Here is a 23,669-nt window from a genome sequence, read left to right as displayed (position 1 = left end):
TAAGCCAGTCAGAGAAAGACAAATATCACATGATCTCACGCTAATGAACAAAATAAACTGTTGAACAAAATAGACCCAGAGACATAGAAGCATGAAATAGACTGATGAATCTCAGAGGGAAGACTGGGGGGGATTGGGGGTGTTTAGGGGAGAGTGGTAAAAGTGTGGGGAGAGATTAATCAAAGAACCTATATGCATATAGCATAACCCATGAACACAGACAATATGTGGTGAAGGCCTGGGTGGGGGATGCAGGTGGAAGTGGTCAGTGTGGGAGAAGGGGACATCTGTAATACTTTAACAATAAAAAATAATTTTTAAAAATGATGGAGTAAATAGATGTGTTATCTTTGCTCCTTCCTGAAATCCTGAGAGATGATATAAACGAGAAACAGGAAACATTTTGGAAGACTGAATATGGATGCACCTAGCAGAGTAGAGAATGTGAATGTCTAATAGCTAGCAGATGAGGATGCCAATGAAATATGCTCATTAGAACCCAAGAGAGCTTAAGCACTAGGGGCATTGATATGTTCCAGAAGTCAGGGTGAGAGGTGGGTGGATATAAAAGTGACTGGCTTAACGTTAAGCCTCAGATCCCCTCACTTACCCAGTGTACTCAGGTAGCTTCCCCTCCCCAACCCTGCAAACCATAGGGGATTTATCCTCCTGAATAACTGATCCAGGAAGACTCTAAACTCTGGGCCAACAAAACAGCTAAGGGAAGGAGCAAAACAAAGGATTAGCCAAAAGTCTCTATACTGAATGGTCATAGAGGAATACATTCAACCCCAAGTCCTTCCACATCTACAGCCCCAGAGGCTGGCAGCCAGGTCCATATCCACACCAGGCAAGATACTAGGTATTTCTTCTCTGGACCAACTCACCTGAGAGAAAATACACAGAGATACTGACATGTCTATATTCCCCTAAGAAATGGATAAGAACATGCTAGAGGAAAGCCCACGAGCCAGCAAGCCACACCCACAGAGAAGTCATCATGGTTCAGTAATGAACAACAGGCATGTAGACAAAATGATGTGAGCATAAATATTGATTCAACCAAAAAATTGATATACTTGTATAGGAAAGATAGGAAGGAATGTATATGTTAAGAGCAATGAGGATTGCAAGGGCAATGGGAAATAAGAGAACTCAGTTCCCTACTTCTACAATACAAATTCAAACTTAGACTTCTACTTAGGATGTAGAAAATTGTAAAGACTACTGCATCAAGTTATCAGTGAAGTTGGATAAGTTACAAAAATCACAGTTTTACTAAATACACTAGGGATCTGAGAATACAAGGAAGCCTGAAAAAACTAAAATCCAGAAGGTAATAGGCCCTTCACAAGAGTAAAGAGACATATGCCTGCTTTTATTCCTGCTAAGTGGTAAGAATGAATGGTCATGAGTGCGCTGTTATAATAGATTAGAAATCTAGAGATACCAGCTGAAGTCCAGAAAGGAGCACTGAGAGAAACTGCCTCTGATGCATGCAAGTCTCCCCAAAGGTAAGGCACAGCTGTTAAAGGGATGGTGATGGGGAATGAAAAAAAAAAATTGAAATATAGAGATTCACGTAGGACAGTGTCTCCCAAACTTTTGATATATGTGTACCCCTTCTATAATTTTCATAATGCTGAGTACCCTTCATACTCATGAGAAGGTAGAATTAGGCACAACTAAGCACAGTGCAGTGCATATCTCCACCAAACTCCGGTGCAACGCATACCCCCACTAAACTCTTCCCGTACCCTTGGGGATATGCGTACCACACTTTGGGAAACACTGACATAGGATAAGAATAAAAGGCAGAAAAAATATATCATACTAACACTAACCCAAAGAAATTTGGAATGGTTATATTAATGTCAGATAAAATATATCTCAGAGCAAAAAATTATTACTCAGGGATAAAAAGATTATCCTATATAATAAAAGTCTAATATGTTAAGTGTCCAGTCATCTGATTGTCCATTCAACCAATCAAAGCATAATATGCTAATGATATACTAAGGCAGCTCAACCGCTCACTGTGACATACACTGACCACCAGGGGACAGATAGTCAACTGGTCAACCAGTTGCTATAATATGCACTGATCACATCTGGAGGCAGACCCTCCAACCAGTAGGTTAGCTTGCTGCTGGGGTCCAGCCAATCAGGACTGAGCAAGATGGGCCGGACATGCCCTGAAGTCCTCCTGTGGTCCCTCCCCAGCTGGCTAACCTTCCGTGTCCCTTACCAGCCCTGATTGTGCACCAGTGGAGCCCTTGACCTCACTTGTGTCCTCTCGAAATCCAGAACCCCTCAGGGGATGTCAGAGAGCTGGTTTTGGCCCAATCCCACTCAATGTAGGAGTGTGCCCCTGGTAGTCAGTGCACTCCCACAAGAGGAGCGCCACTCAGCCAGAAGCTAGGTGAGCACAGCCCTCTGTGGCAGTGCTAAGGATGTCCAACTAATGGCTTAAGCCCATTTCCAGTGGACATCTCCAGAGGGCTCCCGGACTGCGAGAGGGCTCAGGCCTGGCCGAGAGAGCCCCCTCTCAGTGCATAAATTTCATGCACTGAGCCTCTAATAATGTGTTGTTATTTTGAATTCAATAGATAATTTTTAAATTAAAAAAAAATTTTAATACTATACATACATGTAATACAAATAAATTTAAGGGGGAAAATAGACATTAAATTGTTCAGGAGCCCTGGCTGGTGAGGCTCAGTTGGTTGGAGCATTGTCCCATACATCCAAAAGGTCATGGGTTTGATTCCAGTAGGGGCATATACCCAGGCAGGATACATAGGAAAGGTACCATCAATCAATGTTTCTCTCTCTCTCCTTTTCTTTCTTTCTCTCCTCCCAACCCCCTCTCTCTCTTCCTTTCTCTAAACATATTCTTGGGTGAGGATTTAAAAGAAGAGATTCAGGAATAGGGGAGTGGGGAGTGGGGAAGGAATGCAACACATTGCTTTTTCCTTTATATGCTTTGTAGTGTTTTTTAAATTTTTTTTCAAACCATATTTGACTTTGATAAAAACATAAATTAAATTTAAAAGAAAAAGAGAACAAGGCCTCAGCAGGCATTAAGTACATTTATTCAACTACAACTATTTCTTCAAAGACTATTTCTTTATTTAATAAAGTCTTTTCCCCTGCTGATTCCCTTAGTAAATTAAAGTGTTGACTGAGCTTTGCCCTCTTAGAAAACAAAGGTTATAAAATCCAGAAGTACTTTAAAAATGTAAGCACATTTTCACTCATTATTAGGCTGCAATCAAGGCTTGGGATAAAAATAAATATGTAAATTTTAGGCATAATTAATGAGCTTTAAAATTGCTTTTCCCATGACAAGAATTAATCATTTTTAGCTGTTAGCCTAAGGGCAAGCATCTACACTACCAAAAAATGTTTTGTCAGTAGTACCAATGTAGACAAATGAACTTACAGGGGTGGGCAAAAATAGGGTAATAATATTATAATAATAATAAACACAACAATAAATAAATAAATAAATAAATAAATAAATAAATAAATAGACAATAAATAAATAAAACAACTCACAACTATAAACCTACTTTTGCCCATCCCTGTATATTTTCCTGGTTATTTATTGAATACATATTTATATATGTGTATACATTTATGTCCTTCAGCTAAATACTTAGCACAAAGACAATTTTTAGATATTTCTTGTTTTGCAGTTTAAAAACTTCACCTAACAGAAAAAAATGTCTCTATCAGCTTTATACTTATACTTTCAATCTCACTTCTCTCTTTTTGTTAATCCATGTTATATGGACAGAGACCATTTCGAGCATATTTCTGAGCCTGGGTATTCAGTTCATTCAATCTCAGGCCAAAGGCAAAATCAAAGGGAAGAAAGGACACATTTTAATTGAGAGACTCAACACCCCTTGGGTCCACTCCCTCCGTTCCTTTGACTTCCTGCTGCTCACACTGTGAATAAATCTGCTGCTGCATTCAGTGGGCACAGCCCATGGTTTGTGAGCTTCTCTTTGTATCTACATCAATTGGAAAGTTGTCCTAAATTCATTTATAATTAACATTTCATACAGGACGTCAATAGGTGGCAGTTACTCAATAACTGCCAAGATTTCAAAGTGAAGTTTCCTATTAATGAGAAGCAGAAGTATCCTCCCAGAGGAGTGTATGTAAAACTCGAGGACTGTTTCTCAAGAGAAACGGGCAGAAATACAACAAAGCAGAGTAGACCTTTTTGGGAAGGCCAACACTCTCTGCAGTGTTGACTGGTGTCTGGTGCAAGATGTGTAATGTTACATCTAGCAAATGTCATTGAGGTGGAACTATGGAAGGTAAAACATCATGTTCCCCATGACCAATTTGAAAATGGAATTTTTCAACTGAAATGTCTTCTCCTTAGAGACCACTCAATCTAAAGCAGGTCACTTTACTCTGGACCCCAGCAGCCTGTTCAGTTCTTTCCTAGCATTTTCCACAACCTCCTACTATTTACTCATTTTTGGGGGGGTTTGTCTTCCTCCCTAAAGTTTCAGTTGCACAAGGGCAGAGCCATTGTTTATCTTGTTCATCACTCCATGTCCAATGCCTGGTAAAAGGCCTAGCATGTACCAGGCTCTGCCTCATCTAGAATATATGGTTTGTATAAAATATGGCCTGGAATTAGATTATTTAGACTGCATTGTTGTTGTTGGGTTTTTTGTTTGTTTGTTTTTTGCTATTTCTTATTTATGATATAGACCTATTTGTTAAAGGAAATTTTCAGCAAAGGGTTCATGAAGCCAACTGTAAAAATGGTGTCAGTGCCTGGCAGGGAATAAATGTCCAAGTGAGAGTTGCTTGTTCAGTGATCTCACCTAGTGTAATCCAACAAGCACCCTCTGGGCCTGAAATGATCTGTCTTTCAATAAATCTCATAAATGAAACATATCAGGTAAAGAAATTGGAGACTGCCATAGGCAGATGCATATGGCTGTGATTCCTTCATTTGTCCAATTACCTCACATATGCACTCATTTATTCATACAGTCAATCATTAATTCATTCATATATTTATGCCATTTATTTTTAAATGACATAAATATATTTCACATTTACCAACTATTCAAAAGTGCATGGTGTTGTGCTATAGTTGAGATAGAAATCGTGTAAGAAAATGAAGATCAGATGGAAACCAGTGTGATGGATTAGAAGAGTTCAATCATCTCACAAAAAAAGTCTTAATGAATAGTCACTCTAAAATATGTTTTCCATGAGTTAAGATTTCAGTGTATTGAATTTCCTTACAATGACAACAGCTTTTAAGGAAATAATTTACTAGATATCAGGACTTTTCAGGCTTACAATGTATTATTATGCCACCTGGGCTGCCTTCTAATCAGCCAATGAACAATGAGGAGTGCTCTGGCTTGTGGCAGCCCCGCTAGAATAAGGCCTTGAATGCTTTAAATGCATTCTGACAAGCTAAGAGTTGAGGTAAGTAGCACACTGTGTATAAATGTTATTTTAAAAGCTATGTTCTGATATAAGATAGGGATCTTACAGGAAAAGGGGATTGTCTAGCAGCAAGCCATTATGAAATTTGCAGAAACCTGAGGCAACCACACACTTAGGCTTCTAGGGGCAGATAATAGCTGAAAATACCTAGTTAGGAGGAAACTACTCATTCTTTAAGAGTGAAAAAAAAAAAAAAAAGTATTATCTTTCCAAATGGGAAAATCTATTTGGAAGCCTCAAAGCCACAGCCATACACTGCCTCCTTTGGCCACATAGAGGGTTCACCGAGACAGGAGGAAGAAAGAGACGCCTGGGATGAGGGCTAAAGCTCGCCCTCTAATCTGGAGTGCAATTCTTACTTAGGCTGTTGAGCCAAGAACCTGAGTTGGTGGAGGTAGTCCACTGCCATGAAGGAAGTGAAGAGATTAGAGTTCTAGGGAAGCTGAAGGTAGTTACTAGTATGTAGAGTTCGAAAGTACGTGAGAAAAGGAGTTGAGGATTTTCTCTTTGAGACTGAAAGGAACCTTTAGAAAAGATAAAGAATCTTTATATGAATGATAATTGTTAAAGAATGGCACCTTAAAACATTTGTTTAAAAGCACACTCTATCCTATAAAGTGCTAATTAGAGCAAACAGCCGAACGACCTTCCAGACCAAGTCGGGGGCTACAAGGGCTGGTTGAGGCTGTGAGGAGACATGAGGGCAGAGCCACTTGCACAAATTTCATGCATTGGGCCTCTAGTAAGGTTATAAAAATCTTTGATTTAATTTTAATTCAACACAGAAAGAGAAACAGAGGGAGAGCCTACAATAACTTCAATCAGCTACAGTGGGTAACCCAGCAGGCATTGTTCCTGCCCTCAGAGCACTTACTGTCCAGTGGGAGAAAGTTATTAAACTGTGAAAGAGGAGGATAAATGTCGTACATGAAACATATCAGGTAAAGAACTGCACCAGCCGCCAGATTTTCTGTGCTTGTCACAGACAAGAAGTGACCATGGGTGACTTTAGGTGGGTAGCATCCTCATGACTTGTCCTGATTGCTGTCATAGACTCTAAGTCTGACCGGTTGTTCTGTTTTTGTTTCTGTTTTCTGTTTTTGGTCAGTTAAAAAAAAAAATCTTTTCACCTTTGGGTCACTTTTTCTTTGCACTAGCCCCACCAAACTTCTTCATTTTATATTTTTCACTGAGACATTCTTTAAAAATAATATTTCCAGGGATTTCTGTTTCTGGGGAAATGGAGTAGTCACATGTTACCTCGCTCCGCTCACTAAGAACAACTAAAAATACTGGACATTGTACATTAAAAAAAAAAAAAAACATTAAAAAAGATTCGGAAAGGGACAATATAGACAGACCATCTAGGGACCTTGTTGGATCCAAGGGACTATAAGATGGTGAGTTCCCTGGGTTTTGTGTTTGTTTGTTTGTTTGTTTGTTTGTTTGTTTGTTTTTATTTCATGTATCCAAACTCAGAGGCAAAGAAGCCAGCAACCCAGAAATACACCTAAAAAAGCCCCCAATACAGCCTGTTCTTTCTATCCAAAGGACCAGGAAAGGGCAACCCAGCATGATGGAAAACTTAGATGATAATCTCTCTATTCCAGCCAAACATCTCAGAAAGAAAAGTAACCCAGCAACATGCCAGCAATGGCCAGGAGGGAGCTTGGACTTCCACACTGGCATGGGTGTAATGAAGCATCTCAAAGCCCCAGCAGGTAGTTTTAGAAAAGACCAAGTAGGGAGCTGGTGCTTTCATCCTGGCCAGGCAGTAACACATTCCCTCCAGCTGCAGTATCAGGAGAGCCCCCATGGGGAGCCTGGACCTCCCCTCCACCTGGCAGTAATGAGGGGTCCCTCCCTCTCCCTGCAGGAGTCATGTCAAAGGAGGCCCCCCCCCAAGAGGTCAGAATTTTCACTACTGCCTGGCAGTAATGAGGCTACCCACCTCTGGTGATGCCAACAGAGGTCCCCTGGGGGACAGTCAGAAGGCATTCCTACTGATAGTCCCAACCTGAGGGCTTTCAGTAGAGGCTTAGTGAGGAGCCTAATCTCCCACAATGCCCAGCAGTAAAAAAGAGTCCTCCTCCTGAGTGTCAATGGAAACCAAGTAGGGAACGTGGATGGAGGGGTGGGAATGTGTGGACAGAGTATTATGGCAGAGAGAGAGAAATCAAAGGAAGATTCTGTTCTCAGAGAGCTCGATAAAATTAACCCTCTGCTAATAGCAGCCCCTTAAAACATGTGAGGCTATTGTGAGGTTTTTATACAGTTGTATTTTATATGTATTGTCCAGGAACCCATTAGCCAAAAGCAAAAACCACCTTCGCTATACTTAAACAAAGAAATCTTTGCTAATTTGAGACGTGGCCAACGTATCTCATTGCTGTTTTAGTTTGGACTTCTTCTGTTATTTGTGTGTTGAATATTTTTCACATGATTTTTGCATTTCTTGTTTTATGAATCATTTGCTTCTATGCTCTGCCCAGCAGTTTCTATTGGAGTCTTGGAATTTTTTTCTTATCAATTTTTGGTAATTGACATTTTATATGATTAAAACATTAAGAGGTGTGTGTGTGTTGTTGTTGTTGTTGTTGGCCAACTGGCATGAGCTTCTACAAATTTTCAAGCTATATAGCTCTTCTATTTTGGTTGGAGAGGGAAAAGTCAGACCACGCTTCATTTCCTGCAGGAGAGGAAAGCAGGAATTGTAAAGCTGCTGAACAAGAGCAAAGCTCTTGGTTCGAATAAGATTCTTTTTTCCTCCCATGAAATAGGAATTTATTTTCTGTTTATTCATCTAGTTGTTATCAGCAATCATAAGATATCCCTATTGAGAGGCGACTGTGGACTGAAAGTGGAAACACTTTAATTTGGGCCTTGAAGGCCAATACCATGGTTTGACTCAGTCAATGCTGTTTATTTTCATTTTCAGTCATTTTGATGAAAAAGTAACAGCATCAGTGGGGTTCAAAATCTCAACATGACATCACCATAAGCTCCAGGGTCTCTACTTGATTAAACTGCTCTGGTTCAGAATTCTATTCCTGAACGCTTGGTGCCGCCCTGGTGAACACACAGTAAGCAAGAATTGTTAAATTCCTGAGCGAGCTGCAGCCGGAACCCAGAAAGCAACACTCAAGTCTTGTCTGGCTGGGCTGGGATGACTCAGTGGTTGAAAATCAACCCGTGAACTAAGAGGTCCATTAGGAGGCATACAGGAAGCAGGCAGCCAATCCACGTCTCTCTCTCTCTCACCAATGTTTCTTTCTCTCTATTCTCCTCTCCCTTCTTCCTTCTCTAAAAATAAAATAAAAATATATTAAATTCTCCTCTGCTTTGCTGGCTCCAAGATATGACCCAGAGCTCCAGTGGGAGGCAGGCAACAGGTAGCGGTGCCCCAACAAGGATATGGAGGAACGGGAGGAAGGAAAAAAATTACCCAGAACTCAAGACTGGCAAGACTGAGGCTGAGGCACATGAGCGCTGGAGACTTGCTGGCGGCACCCATAGCAAGGAGAAAGGATGCTGATTTCAGTCCAGGACGCCAGAGAGGCCACGTGACTTGTATAGGAGAGAAGGGACATGAACTCATGTCTCCTCCTAACACCACACTGCCTCTCAAATAGCTTTTTTCTGAAACCATTTCCGTTTTGCATTCTCTCTGTGGTTTGAAGAGAATGTCAAGTTTTTGAGCCAGCAAGGCCTGCTGAGCCCATAGAAGGTTCTCAAAGCTGTTTACTGAATCAAAGCTTTATCCTGTGCTGAAGAGTAAGGTTTCAAAACCAAAGAGATCCAAGCCCAAGTTCTAGGTCAGCTATGCAATCTTTGTGTGACTTTGGGAAAATTAGTTGGCCTCCCCGAGCCTTAGTTTCCTTTTCTGTAAAATGGGGATAATAGCAGTCCTTACCTCAGAAGGTTATTTTGAAGAGTAAGATAATGCACAGAAATCCTCTGGCTCACTAAATGGTGCTATGCCATTGTAGATAGATCTTACAGAAAAAGAAAGGCCAGAAGAAGATTAAACAAATTTGCCCGAAGTAATTCTTTCTTTAAAGTATAGCTTGGACAAAAACTTAAGTCTCTGGATACTGGGACAGTCCCTTTTCTTCTTCTCTATGATCTGCTATTCATGATGGCTCATTTTTTTCAAGGACCCAAGAAAGTAATTAATTAGAATTCAATATATTGAATCAGTAAAGAAAAATGGCAATAGCTCCATGTATAGACTATTGTAACCCAAAGTCTTTAGTAAAATATTACCAGGTCTAAGTTATAGAACCGTGTCAGGTCAGAAAAGACAGTAAAAATCTCATGAACAAAGACACCATTGAGAGCTGGAAGAATGTATTTGTAAGGAAGACACAGATGTATAAGGATTAAGGAAATTATAGGCACAATCTCAAAGGAGCTTCCCACTGAGAGCTGTGTGGTCTGGACAACCTGTTTCTTCTCTCTGTGCCCGGACCCTTGTGTGGGGATAGGACTAAATAATGACTGAGATTGCATACATCTTCAAACAAATTAAAACAAATCTGGACTAATCCTAAAGAGATTACAGGCTCCAGCAGCACTCGGTGACATTATTGAGGAGGATCCCTTGGCTCCAAGTTGAATTTAGTGGAAGTAATTTGCCAGCTGATGACTGGGAGAGGAAATGATCTCTTGAAAGTCACTACATGATGAAAGTCACAGCTCCCACCAGTTTCACTGTTAATTGACATTATGTCTATGATATTGGATGAATTCGCTGCTAAAATCAAGTGCTTTCTTTGCATCTGTTCCTACCATTCTCCCCAAAGCTGTGTTGAGTAGCACCTATTTCCAAAGGGAAACCAGTATTTCTATTGTTACCATTGTAATAGAATTTTTGACACATAAAGGGAAAAGCGCCCCCTAGTGGAAGCATAGTCCATGCAGACAGCCAGGCCCACCGTTAAAAGCTATTGGATAGTGTTCTTGTTTGGAAACTACTTCCTATAACCCTCATCTAGAAGTCATTGTGCTGTCAAAAAATGCACATCCATCTTGAGCTTCTACCAAGGAAATGTGCCTTGTGAATTTTTATAAAGATAGAAACCAGATTCATAATTTGGGGTTAGAAATAAAAGAAAACAGACAGAACAAGGAAAGGATCAAGAGTTAGAAAAATACAAGAGATCCAGCATGAAAAAGGAAGCTGAGGACAGAATATAGACAAAGGGAAGAAGGAAGACATGAAAATACATTATTTCTTTGTATTTTTCTTCCTTAATTTATACTGAGCTTTATTCTTGACACAAAATGCTTTAGATGTCTCATTCTAAAATAATCCCCACCAGAGACCCTGTTTTAAGAGGGACAACTTATATTATGAAACAGGCAATGACTCCATTCCTAATCATGAAACAAACCATACAATCCAACACCTGATCTGACAGAACAGACGTTCTAATTCTCGGCCATATTGTGCTCGAGGGCTTTTGTAAAAAAATATATATATATATGTCTGGTGCCAAATGAGAGCTTTGACAGTGTGAGTTGAGCGGGGGAGTGTTTGATAATTGACAGAAATGCAAACCCAAGTGCCCTCCGTGGCTTTATTCTGAGCAACTTCTGTGTTCAAGAGACTGTGATTCCCATCAAGGTGCTGCACCGTGGCCTCTGCAGTGGTTCCAGGGAGAGACTGATGAAGAGTTTCTTTTCTAATAGTTGTGTGTTTATAATGATGGGCATCAGAAAAAATATTACATTGGCTTATCAAGCCCATGAATTTAGGGATGCTGTTTTCAATAGGGGCTGAGGTTGTTGTTGTTTCTTTAAGTGATTTATTTTAAAGACAAATCTACAATAATAAAAGAGAAAAATGCTAATTGACTGTACCTTTGCTACTCCCACAGCCAATCAGAGCAAGAAGGCAAATTAACCCAACAAATATGGCAGTTAATTTGCATGCACTGAGGGAGGGAGGAGTGAAGACTAAAGACAGCATAGAAGGAAGAGGGAGGGAAAGCAGAAAGCAAGGCAGCTGAGGGCGGGAAAGCTTGAAGGGTGGGGTGGCGACCTCTGTGGGAGGAAATGCATGGGGTGGGGGATGGGGGCAGAGGTGGCAGGAAAAGCTCAGGGTGGGACTGGAGGGTAGGAGAGGTGGTAGTGGCAGGAAGGAAGCCCGCTGGAAGCCCTGTTCTTGCAGGAATCTTCCTACAACGGGCCTCTAGTATTAAAGAAATAATGAAATGGGTGGAAAAGAGAGGTGGAGAATATCATGAGTGAGCGCTCAAAATCACTGCGGGTTCAGAAAACTGCTGTTAAGTAAGAAGACACTATTGAACTGTTTTCCTCCTCCGTCTCTGAAGAGACAATCTGATCTCCTCTCGTATTTCTTTTGTGTGACTTGCTTCTCCAGTTATTGCCTGGCTCCTGTCTTTACCTGACATATACCTGCGGCTCTGAATTCATTACAGTGAACAGGACAGTGCTCCTCCAGGCAGTGGTTACAGAACCACTAAGGAGGCATCTCTAGACTGTCCCCAGCAGCTTATCATGAAAGAAGGGTTTCCAAATCCGGCAACCCCCAGGATCTTCCTTATCCTTGCTACCAGCATCCCCCGGCTCCCTCCTCACCCCGAGAAGGGTCCAGTGCCAATGACCGTGGCTCCCAACCCCCAGCAGTAGGAAAGGTAGATTCTTGTGCAGAGGATGTGAAGGAGGCAGCTGCTGTGATGTGCAGCCTCTTTTTATCAGATGGGGCTGCTGAGAAGACTCTATATCAACACCATGGGTAGGTAGAGGGGAAAGGTCTACCCTGAGAGACTCCTCTGAGCTGCGATGAGGACCTTTCATCTCAGCCACTTGGGAGTTTCCCCTGCCAGCGCCCTGTCAGTGGGCCTGGGCCTGTCCTCCAGGGCCCATTGCAGGTTAGTTAGAAAGCATTCTGCCTTCTATGAGATAACCTAAGAGTGGGTTCTTGTGTCGTTTTCCCTTCATTTTGTGGGAATGAACTTGACACCTAATTTACAGTACCTCATAAAGAATAAGCACCCCCTTTGTGCACAGCTGACTTTGTCCACAGTCTATGTTTGGACTGGTCGCTATTCTTCCATGCTAGTGCCAGGACGAACCTCTGATGGCCAGACAACCAAAGCCCAGAATACTGGAAAAGTCAACAAACTGGGGGCATGAAGAGAAGTGAGAGCTTCCCAGTCCCATCTCCCTATCAGAATGAACAAGACTCAAAACTGAGGAAAGATGAGCCCATTTTGGATAATATATAGACTTGTACTTAATGCTTTCATCCCTCTTTGCACCTAGAGTTTGGGGGCATGGACTCAGTAGTACACTGGTAAATGTCTGACAATCAATACTGAGCAAAGAGAGACCTGGTTTACAGCCTTTGCCAATTTCTGTGGTATCAATACTCCCACCTCAGCCAATTTCAAGCTACCTAACTCTCAAATTCCTGAAAATTTAACAGTCAGCTCTTCAAATCTACTCAAGCCTGCATTGGCACAATACTGCATCTATCCCTCATGTATATGCACCACAGATTTTTTTTTTTTTAATAGCACATGGTACTGTGTGTTTGGGAACACTTCAATTTCTTTCAGCTGATTCTAGGGTCTCTGACATATTTCTTTATCTTCCCCCGCATCCTTCTTTTTCCTTCTCCACTTTCTTCAAACTATTCCATTCTCCTTTCTTCTTCTATTGGTCTCAACTTGTAGATGACTTCAAGCCCTGAGGAACTGAGATGACACATCCTATTACACCATGTCACTCACTCTGTGATAGCTGACATTAGGGCAGAACTGAGAACAGCAGGTTGGGGATTACAGATTTCACAGTCGCCACAGGCACAGTTCAACTATAAAAAATTATTGAAGGTTAATAATTAAAGATCCTAAGTTAAATAAGACACAGTCTTCGGCTTTTAAAAACTCCTGGACAAATGAGAAGGTGGCAAATAATGTCTCTATAGCAGATGTTAACAATCGCAGAGTTCACATGCAGCTTTTGTTACCAATCTATCTTGAAGGAATGGTCTAGGCCAGTGGTCAGCAAACTGTGGCTCACGAGCCACATGCGGCTCTTTGGCCCCTTGAGGGTGGCTCTTCCACAAAAATACCATGGCCTGTGTGAGTCTATTTTGAAAAAGTAGCTATTTTGAAGAAGTTTAAGCTTAAAAAATCTGGCTCTCAAAAGAAATTTCAATCATTGTACTATTGATATTTGGCTCTGTTGTTTGCCAAGGCAGATGAGCAGCATGAGCAGGATTGTGGGTACTCCTGGGACTGGAGTACATTTTCTTTTTTAAAAAATATATTTTTATTGATTTCAGAGAGGAAGGGAGAGGGAGAGATAGAAACATCAATGATAAGAGAGAATTATTGATAGGCTACCTCCTGCACGTCCCACATGGGAGATTGAGCCCACAACTAGCCATGACCTCCTGGTTCATAGGTCAATGCTCAACCACCTGGGCGGGTCTGGGGCTCTTGCACTCACATGCTGGTTTCCTAGAGTTTGGACGTTCTTGTCTCAAACTCTAGGACCTGATGGCTCTCTGAGCTTTCTGACTGCCATGCCTCAGACCTGAAGGGATACAGCTTTGCCACACCTTAATCTGAATCTGAAAGAGCCTTTAGAAAGGATCTCAGTGAGAGGTGTTCAATAGAAAGATCTTTACTGGTAAAATTCAGGCATCATAGTTTCATGATGCCTCACCCCTCGTCCCTAACACTGCCTTAGCCACCTGATCTTGTCCATGGGACTGATGTGTAGAAAAGGTCCCAAAGATAGAAAGCAAAGCTCAACAGGAAACAACTCCTCTGAAAATGTTAAATCCAGCAGGTGCTCACATGCCCTTCACCCTGTGGGAGGAAAGAAACAGCTTCTGAGAATTGCTAAGTAACACTCACGCTCCATGGTGAGGTGTTGCCTTTTCTAGATTCTGTTAAAAGGGAACAAACCAACTGCCTCAATACTGTGCCGTTAAAGCCGTCACTCAATCACAGCATCCCCAAGGGATGGGAGAGGAATGAGGATCTCGCCCTTGCTATTGTTATTTTTGGAGACACAAATGAGGCAGTTGGTTCTGAAGGGAAGTCACGAAGAGTCTCTGAATCAGATGGCATTTCACCCACCATTGCAGGCGAGATGACTTGTGCGATCATCTACAAATCAGAGTTTGCAGGCTTGCTAAATGGGACACGATGTGGCCTCCTGCAGCTCAAGCACAGAAAACGTGAGGACAGTGTTGCAAGCCAAGCTGCCCACACAGGCTCTCCCTGGCTCTCCCACACAGGGTCTCAGCTTTCCTGAAGGGAAAGTTGGCATGCAGAAGGAGGGTTCATACCCTGTGTCAACCACTGCCCCAAAGAGCCAAGGCCTGGTGCCAGCAGGAGAGAGGATGGGTATGCTATACAATCCTCTCCAAGCAGGAATCGGCCTGGTGGACAGGGTGGAGTCTCTGTCTGTGAACCAGAGAATCCAAGATCAGCCCTCTCCCCAGCCCACCCTTTTCTTCCCTGTAACTCTCCACTTCCTGTGTCTTCACACCCAATCCCAGATCTCCTCCAAACTCTTCTACCTCTCTGCCATCTGGCAGGTAATTTCTCCACATGACCATATTTAAAACAAGAGTGGGTCTGACTTCTCAATTCCCCATGTTGCCACAAGCCATAAGCTCCTGTGGGGGTACTGGCTGTGCCTTATATCACTTTATTCCCCTCAGCATCTAGCCCTGTACTGGGAACATGTGAAGATCTGTTGAGTTGATCCTCTTGCAGATTGTTAATTCTAAATTTGACTCTTCTCTCTTTCATGGATTCCCAATGATTATTGTCATGAATGAGGTGTTTGGAGCAGCTTTAAAAGTACTATGTCAGGGTTTTGTTTTGTGCTATTTTTTCAGCTTTATTGAGGTATAATGAACAAATAAATTCTAAGATATTTAAAGTGTACATTGTGGTGATTTGATATATACATATACATTGTGAAAGGATTCTCCTCATCTAGCTAGTTAACATATTCATCACCTTACATACCACTCCTCCTTTCTACTGGTGAGAACACAAGTTCTACTATCCTAGAAAATATCAATAATATATTACAGTTATCAACACTTGCCACCATGTTTTATATTATATCTTCAGACCTTACTCACCTCATAACTGAAAGTTTGTGCCCTTTTTTACCAACATCTCCCTATTCCCCTCACTTGCCCAACCCCAGCTTCTGGCAACTGCTTTTCTACTTTCCATTTCTATGAGTTTGACTTTTATTTTTATTCCACATACAGATCATGCAGTATTTATCATGCAGTATATATTTCACTTAGCATAAGGCCTTCAATGTTCATCCATGTTGTCATAAATGACAGACTTTCCTTCTTTCATATCTATCTAATAATAGAGGAATATGCAAATTAGCCAGGACACAGTAACATCAGAATCGAACAATAGAGACCTGAGACTGTATCGTACCTACCCCCAGGACAAGGGACCTCAGACCATGCCCCCCACCCCACAGGGCTTGATGGGGGACCTCAGGCCACACTCCCCACCCCAGCACCAGGTCGGGAAACCTCAGGCTATGCCTCCTGCCCAGCAGGTCTTGACAGTGACCTCAGGCCACACCTCCTGCACAGTGGGGCTTGATGGGAGACCTCAAGCAGAACGCATGCCCCCACCCCCCAGCTCCAGCGCCAGGCTGGGAGACCTCATGCCATGCCCGCCCCCCACCATGCCAGGGGACCTGAGGCTGCGCCCCTGCCTGGAGGGGCTTGACCAGAGTGGGGCTGGCCTGGTCTGGGTCTCACCCAAAGGGTGTGGAGCCAGCCAGGTCTGGGTCTTCTGCATGATTGCTTCTGTCTTTTGGCTATTGTGAACAATGCTGCAATAAACATGGGAGTGAAGCTATCTTTTTGATATCATGTTTTCATTGCCTTTGGATATATACCCCTGAGTGGGGTTACTGGAATACATGGCCCTTCAATTTTTTATTTTTTGAGGAACACCATATTGCTTTCCATAGTGGCTGCATCAACTTGCATTCCCACAAACTGTGCACATCCTCATATGGCAATATTTTTATTGAATACACCAGAGAGAATGCTCATGATTTTGAAAGAAGCCTATTCCATTATTTCAAAATTCTTACTTTCATCCTTAGGTGAGTTAAAACTGAACCCTATGGATGTGAAATGGTTACCCTGGACTTGGTGAAACCCCTCCAGGGACTGGAAACATATTCCATGCAGAGGAAGCCCACCTTTTCTTTGGACTTCTATGCCACCAGAAACTCTTACTGATCTCATTGTTCTCAGAAGAGCTTCTGCTTCTCTCTCATCTTATTGGTGAGACCCTGGTGATTATTGGCTCTCCTTCCTTGCAGGCCTGGCTACTGAGCTTCCAGGGATCAGGCTGGCAGACTCCTCTTTATTGCTCAGAAGATGTAGTACTCTTGCTTGCTCTTGGCACCTCCCATACTCACATGTGCTGAGTGCCCTGTGGTACCTGCCTCTGTGTGGGAAGAAGTTTAGGTAGGGCTTTTGGATGGCAACACATCAACCATATTCTACCTCTTGTTTTTGTGTGTGTGTGTGTTTTTGTTGTTGTTGTTGTTTTTTGTTTATTTGTTTGTTTGTTTGTTTGTTTTTGAGAGCTAACTGTATAGGGTGGACCATGCAGGTGGTTGGCTACCTGGATTTAGACTTTGCTTTGTAGACCTATCTCCTTCACTCTCTCAATCGTTCTCTTCCTTTCTGTCTCCTTTCTCTCTCATGCAGTTCCCCCCACCTTTCTTCCCTCTTTGTCCCCCTCTTCACACCTGAATGTATGATATAAGGAGTACTAAAGGTCCACAACCATAGCTTCAATTTTGAAATAAAAAAGGCTTCAAAACTGAACATTTGTTTATAAGTTTGAAACAAACTCATTTGGCAACGAAACTTGATGTGAGATGGCATGCGGCTATGCGGTAGTCTTTATTTATCCCATTTGGTGTGAACGCCCATGCATTTCCGCTGCAGAAACATTCATGTGTTTGATTATAGGATGTGCCTTCTAACCCACTTAATTATGTGCACCTTACTAAAATTCAAAAGAATTCTGAATTACAACCTTATGCTATGTTTTCCAAAAACAATTTTTTTTTAATTTTATCTTTGATTTTACATGCTATACAATTAAAAATGTGGCCCAGTATTTCTCCCTCAGCTAGAAACCCTTGTCTCTGTATTTCATCAGCAAGAAACCTGGAGAATGTGGAGACTCACACCCCAAACACAGTCCTGTTTCCATTTCCTTAGAGTCTTCCTTTTGTTAATCACTCCTCGTCTTGATGCAAGCTCCTCTCTGGCCAGCTCACTGTCAAGCAGCGTCTAGAACTTCACCTCACAGTCTAGGTGCACTCCAGCGGCACAAACAGAACAGGGCGAAGACCACCCATTTCACTGGGGAGCAGGGCAGTGCAGCCCCAGGTGCATTCATTTCTCTCACAACCCACTGGCTCCCTCTAAACTCCCATGGTAAGTTGACCTGACAATTCTGTACACAGCTACCCCTCCCACAACTTAGAGCAGTTGACTTTTGGATTAAAATTCAAGGCACAACATTTATTCCTTTCAAATTCCTCATATTGAATTAGTCCCTTCATGCAGATTATAACATTTTTGGATCCTGATTTTGTCATTCTGCTCAGTTAATGTCTTCTTGGCTTTATGTCATGTGCAAATCTAACCACTGGACTTCCATTTCTTCACTTAAATCATGGATGAATGTGTTCAAGTCAGGGCCAATCTCCAAGCAGCACCAACAATGTGCAGAAATGTCTCCACATCTGCCTTTATCCATGAATTAGAGCCTTTGATTTATGATCATTTAATGGATTAACAATCCACCAATTTTACATGAGGAAAGTTTATCAAATGGTTTGCTACAATGGTAACACACTATTTCCCCCATGTTTGCTGATATATAGCTTCCAGACTAGGGCTGGGGCTTTAATCTGGCCCCGGTGATTTGATTGGGCTCCTCACAATCACAGCTTCCTATGTGATACAGTCACATGATCACAGTTTCCGTGCACTGTGCAGGGGACATGGATTGACAATAAGATGAGATAGGCCAATGAAGGCCCTGGATTCTATCACCATCTCAGTTATGGACATATAAGGGAATTGGCATCAAACTAATAGTTAGTTTTTCATTCCAAGTTTTTCATTGATAAAAAGAGACAACCACCCATTACCTTGTGGTCTTTGAAATGTCTAAGGAAGCTGATGTCAGGTTCTCACATTACTCTAAGAAGGAAGGCTGAAATACAATCAGAATTACCAACCCTCAAAAAACCAATGTAGAGACATTGTGTGAGACTGATCTATTGTAATTGCCTATTAACAGTTCAGATTTTAAGTTTTTGCTGTGTGCCAGGCCCTGTTCTAAGCATATTATATTAATTAGGACCTTTGGTCCTCAAAACCACTCTCTGAAGAAGATATTATTATGCCTATTCTACAGTTAGAAAACTGAGGCACAAACAGGTGAAGACATCACTGTGATGCTTATCTAGACAAAATTGTAAAGTCTGCTGTCTGTATGTCCCTGCTCGCAGGCCTTCCACTACCTTGGCAAAGTAGTCATGCAGAATAATCTAGTTGATTCACACTGAATCTGGTTCATAAACTTACACACAAACAGGTACATTTATATTGTCATTGATCATTTTAATCTTGTTTTTCCCTCTACTACTGATCAATCACAAGTATAAGGATTAAAATAGCAAAGACAGATTAGAGAAAATGACTAAATATGACATACTGTCCTCCATGAAAGAAATAGGCTGAATAGATGCAAAAGAATGTCCCAATGAGGTAGTAGTGACTTAAAAATCATTAAGATGGTGGCTTCAAGGCAGAAGGTGGTGCTGGTTTAAAAAGTATTCCCCCACTAAATGATCTCATGGGAATCCTAATACCTTATTCTTCTGTCCCCACCTCCCCACAATCTCAAAAACACAGAGGCAAGATCTCTTTCTTAGCCAACTCTCTAACTACATCTGCCGGAGGAAAACTTGTGTCTCATCTCTTGCCCAAGACCTTTGCAGCTAAGAGGCTCACACATCCTAGACCCACTTAGAGCCCAGGCAAAAGCTTCAATGTTCTCCTACGACAGTACAAGAAAATGCAGACAAGTAGGCACTGAATCCTAACATTTGTGAAATCTTAAGGACCTAGTGAATCACAGAATAAAATCCTTCTCTTTTTAAAAAGGATAAAACTGAACCCAAATTGTTGAATTCATTTACTTTAGATCATACAACCAGCTAATGCCTGGTTTATCTTTGTTTCACTGGAAGTTGAACATAGAAGGTGCAAAGTTCAGTCAATCATCAATGTGAGTTTAGAGAAGTCACTGGTCTCAGTTTTATCAACTATGAAATATAGAAAATAATACCTGCTTTATATGCCCCACAGAATTTTTGTGAGATGAGAATCAAATAAAATTTATCATTCTTCACCCGCCCTCCACACACTCTTACCTACATACCTGAAATAGAATCACTAGCAGGGGAGGAAAGAGTCACATTGTCCTTCCTCTCCTCTCTCTCTCTTCTGTCTTAAAGATTTGGAAACAAAGCATGCTGACTTAACCAAGGCCAAACATTGACTCAGGCTGGGGTAGGAAACCAGAGAGGAGACTGATTATAAGGAACTGGCTCTCGTGATTATGGACGTGGACAAGTCACAAGATCTGCAGGGTGAGTTGACAGATCAGGTAAGCAGATGGTTTAGTTTCAGTCTGAGTCTGCAGGCCTGAGAACCAGAAGAGCTGATCTGCACACCATCAGCTCAAGACCCAGAAGAGCCAATGTTTCGGGTCAAGTCTGAAGCCAGATAAAATCCAGTGGCTCAATTCAAAGGCAGTCAGGAGGAGATTCACTCTTACTCAAGGGTCAGCCTTTTTGTTTTATTCAGACCATCAACTGATCGGGTGAGGCTCAATCTGCTTACTCAGCCTTCCAATTTAAATCTTGTAAAAAACAAAAACAAAACAAAAAACAAAAAAAAAACCTTATCGGCTGGGCCCTGAGCAGCTGGGTCGGAAGCATCCAGGCCCGGAGCAGCAGCAGCCAGGCCCTGAGCAGCCAGGCCGGGAGCGGCCAGGCCTGAAGCAGCCAGGCCCAGAGCAGTCAGGCCCAGAGCAGCAGCAGCCAGCCCCGGAGTGGCAGCAGCTGGGCCTGGAGCAGCCGAACCTGGAGCAGCCAGGTCGGGAGCATCCAGGCCTGGAGCAGCAGCAGCCAGGTCGGAAGCAGCCAGGCCCGGAGTGGCAGCAGCCGGGCCCAGAGCAGCCAGGCCCGAAACAGTCAGGTCGGGAGCAGCCAGGCCGGAGCAGCAGCAGCCAGGCCCAAAATGGCAGCAGCCAGGCCTGGAGCAGCTGGGCATGGAATGGCCGGGAGCAACAGAGGCCAGGCTCGGAGCAGCTGGGCCCCGGAACAGCTCGCTCCTCACCTGCCCATGCCCCAGAGCTGCTTCTCAGACATGGCTGGAAACTTTTGGGGGGAACTTGAGGGCCTGCTGAATCAAGTGATGAAGGCTTAGATCTGGATGTGTTGAGCTGTAGCGCTGGGGTGTTGATCTGTGAGTGCCTTATGTGGGGTCTAGATGAGGTTGGTTGATCTATTTGGATGTGTCTTTTGTTTGAAGTGTATCCTTGGGCATGTGGAGGTATTATTGATTTGAGAAAATGCTAAGTAATTGATTTGCTACCTGAAAAATTTAAAGTTCTGAAAGTTTAAGGTCTCTTGCTAAAAAGAGGTTTTAAAGCTAACACCTTACTTTTAATGGAGAAAGGGGAGAACAAGCCCTTCCTACCCAGAACAGGTAATCCAATTCCAGCCAGCAGCAATCTTTAAACAATGTGTTCATTTACATTTGAATGGCTACACCTTTTGATAGCCTAAGGGCAAGTTTACATGTAAACAAGTTTGCTTCTCAGTTCCCAGGGCAGAAAAAACAAGGTTTAAAATTATTAGATTTTAAAATTTATTCTTAAAAATATAAAAGTTTATTAATTTAAAAAAAACAAGGAAATTAAAAAATCAGATGAACAATATTAACTGTTGATTATAATATTTAGAATCAGAGATATGGGAGGGGAGTGGACTGACAATTCTCGTGGAAAAGGGGAGTGGTGGATGCCAGGAGAGACTGAACATAAACTGTGCACCTATTGATGAGGACAATGGGGGGTGGGGAAAGGACAGAGGGTGGGGTGGGAACCTGGTGGGGGGGGGGGAATGAGGAACTTTTGTAATAATATGAACAATAAAGATTGATTTAAAACAAAACAAAACAAACAAAAAACCACCCTTACAGAAACATCCAGAATGAAACTTACCAACTATCTGTGCATCCCATAGCCCAATCAAGTTGGTACATACAAGTAATCTTCACACTGGCATTCACAGACATTTTATAGCATGTTTTCATTAAACCGAGATAGGTTTCACTATGTGGTAGGCACTGTGCTAGGTGCTTTCACATTAATGCATGTGTAATAAACATTAAAACTTCAGAGTCATAAATAGAAGTGTATGTGTGTTCTAATATTTTCAACCTACAGCAAGATGAAACCAGAATTACATGGATATTTTAAAATTCCATATTTAAAAGAAACACCAAACGATTAGGAAACAAAATTGATTACTTGGCTTATTCATCATTAACATTTTGAGCACGGACTGTGTACCAGTCAGTGGGTTAAGAGTCTACATGCACTGGCGTACTTAAATGTCACAAGAAACCAATGAGTCATTGTTATGGCTCATTTAATAAAATCATTTTATGAAAGACAAAGCTGAGGACTAAAGAGCTTAAGTGACTTGCCTAATATCAGAAACTAGGAAGTAGCAAAGTGCAACAGGAACCCAGGTGTGTGTGGATTTCAAGCCCTTGAACTTGACCTTTACATGACTGCCTTCTTATAACAGCTTGCCACAGGTGTCAGGCAGTGTATTACTCCCTTTTCTCCCCTCCATCTGCCTCCCTACCCCCACCCTTTACAACTTCATTCTCAGTTTGCTTGACACTAAGTAACTAAAAATTCCATACCTTAAGTATAAAGTGTGGGATTCTTATTTAAAATTCCAAATTTTGTTTTGATAATGTTAACGGGAGAAATTGTAAGTCTCGTGACAAAACAAGGCCAAAGTCCCACAGATTGCTGTACTTGTACTGGCAGGGATTCAAATCGAGTCTGAAGCAATGGTATTAACCACTGCTGTAATGTGCCATCTCAGATCACAAAGCACTTTCTCCCTGAACTCCCTTCATGACCTTTAAAGGTATTCCTATCCTTATTATTACAAACATAAATAAATAAACTGAGGTTCATAGAGTCACACTCCTGATAAGTGGTCAGTTTTTTTACTGTTCTATGTTGCCTCTTACTAGCATCACTTACTCTTGGACAGAAGTAATTCTCTGGCAAATCTGATTACACAGAGCTTTTCACAGTATTGGTAACAGTTACTGGACTAGAACCACATAAAATGGTCCCCACACAGGATCATTAATTGCAGAGGATTCGCTGAATCCAAAGGTCTTCCCAGGATACAGAAAAGCTCTGCTGAGGCATTTCTGCATGAAAGGGTTTGCTGTAATGTGATTTCACCCGAATGTTTAGCCATTACTGTAAATTCCACTTCAAAGAGAGGGTCTATCTTAGCAAGCTACTATTGCCATTGTTTCTCTAAAGCTGGCATTTCAGAGATTAGAGGAGTTTCTCTTTTGGCTTTAGAGATAAAGAAGCCAGGCTAGGGACCCACAGATTCTTTTGGCTTCCCATTGGGAGATGCAAAGGTGAGACAGGCAGTCTCAGCCATGCCTGATCTACTGTGCCCACCCGGCTGTCATAACACAGGGCCAGAGTTACAGCCTAGGAGCACAGACCAGACTTTCCAAGAACTAAAACCACCCTGGGCTGCAGGGACCTCATAGGATTGGACAAATGACAGTCCCCATCAGGAGAGCTGGGTAGGTGACTGAGAAGTGCTCACAGATCCTCTCATCACACTCTAGATGCTCTAGGGAAAGCTTTCAGACACCCTCACGATCAAAACTGCTCACCCAGAGAAAATGGTCTATGACAAGCAGCCCATGATCCCACCATGCGACAGCAAAATGATTT

The sequence above is a fragment of the Pipistrellus kuhlii genome, unplaced genomic scaffold (genome assembly GCF_014108245.1).
Source record: "Pipistrellus kuhlii isolate mPipKuh1 unplaced genomic scaffold, mPipKuh1.p scaffold_m20_p_3, whole genome shotgun sequence".
NCBI classification, from domain to species: Eukaryota; Metazoa; Chordata; class Mammalia; order Chiroptera; family Vespertilionidae; genus Pipistrellus; species Pipistrellus kuhlii.
The sequence above is the reverse complement of the archived record's forward strand: the minus strand, read 5'-3'. Positions refer to the sequence as shown.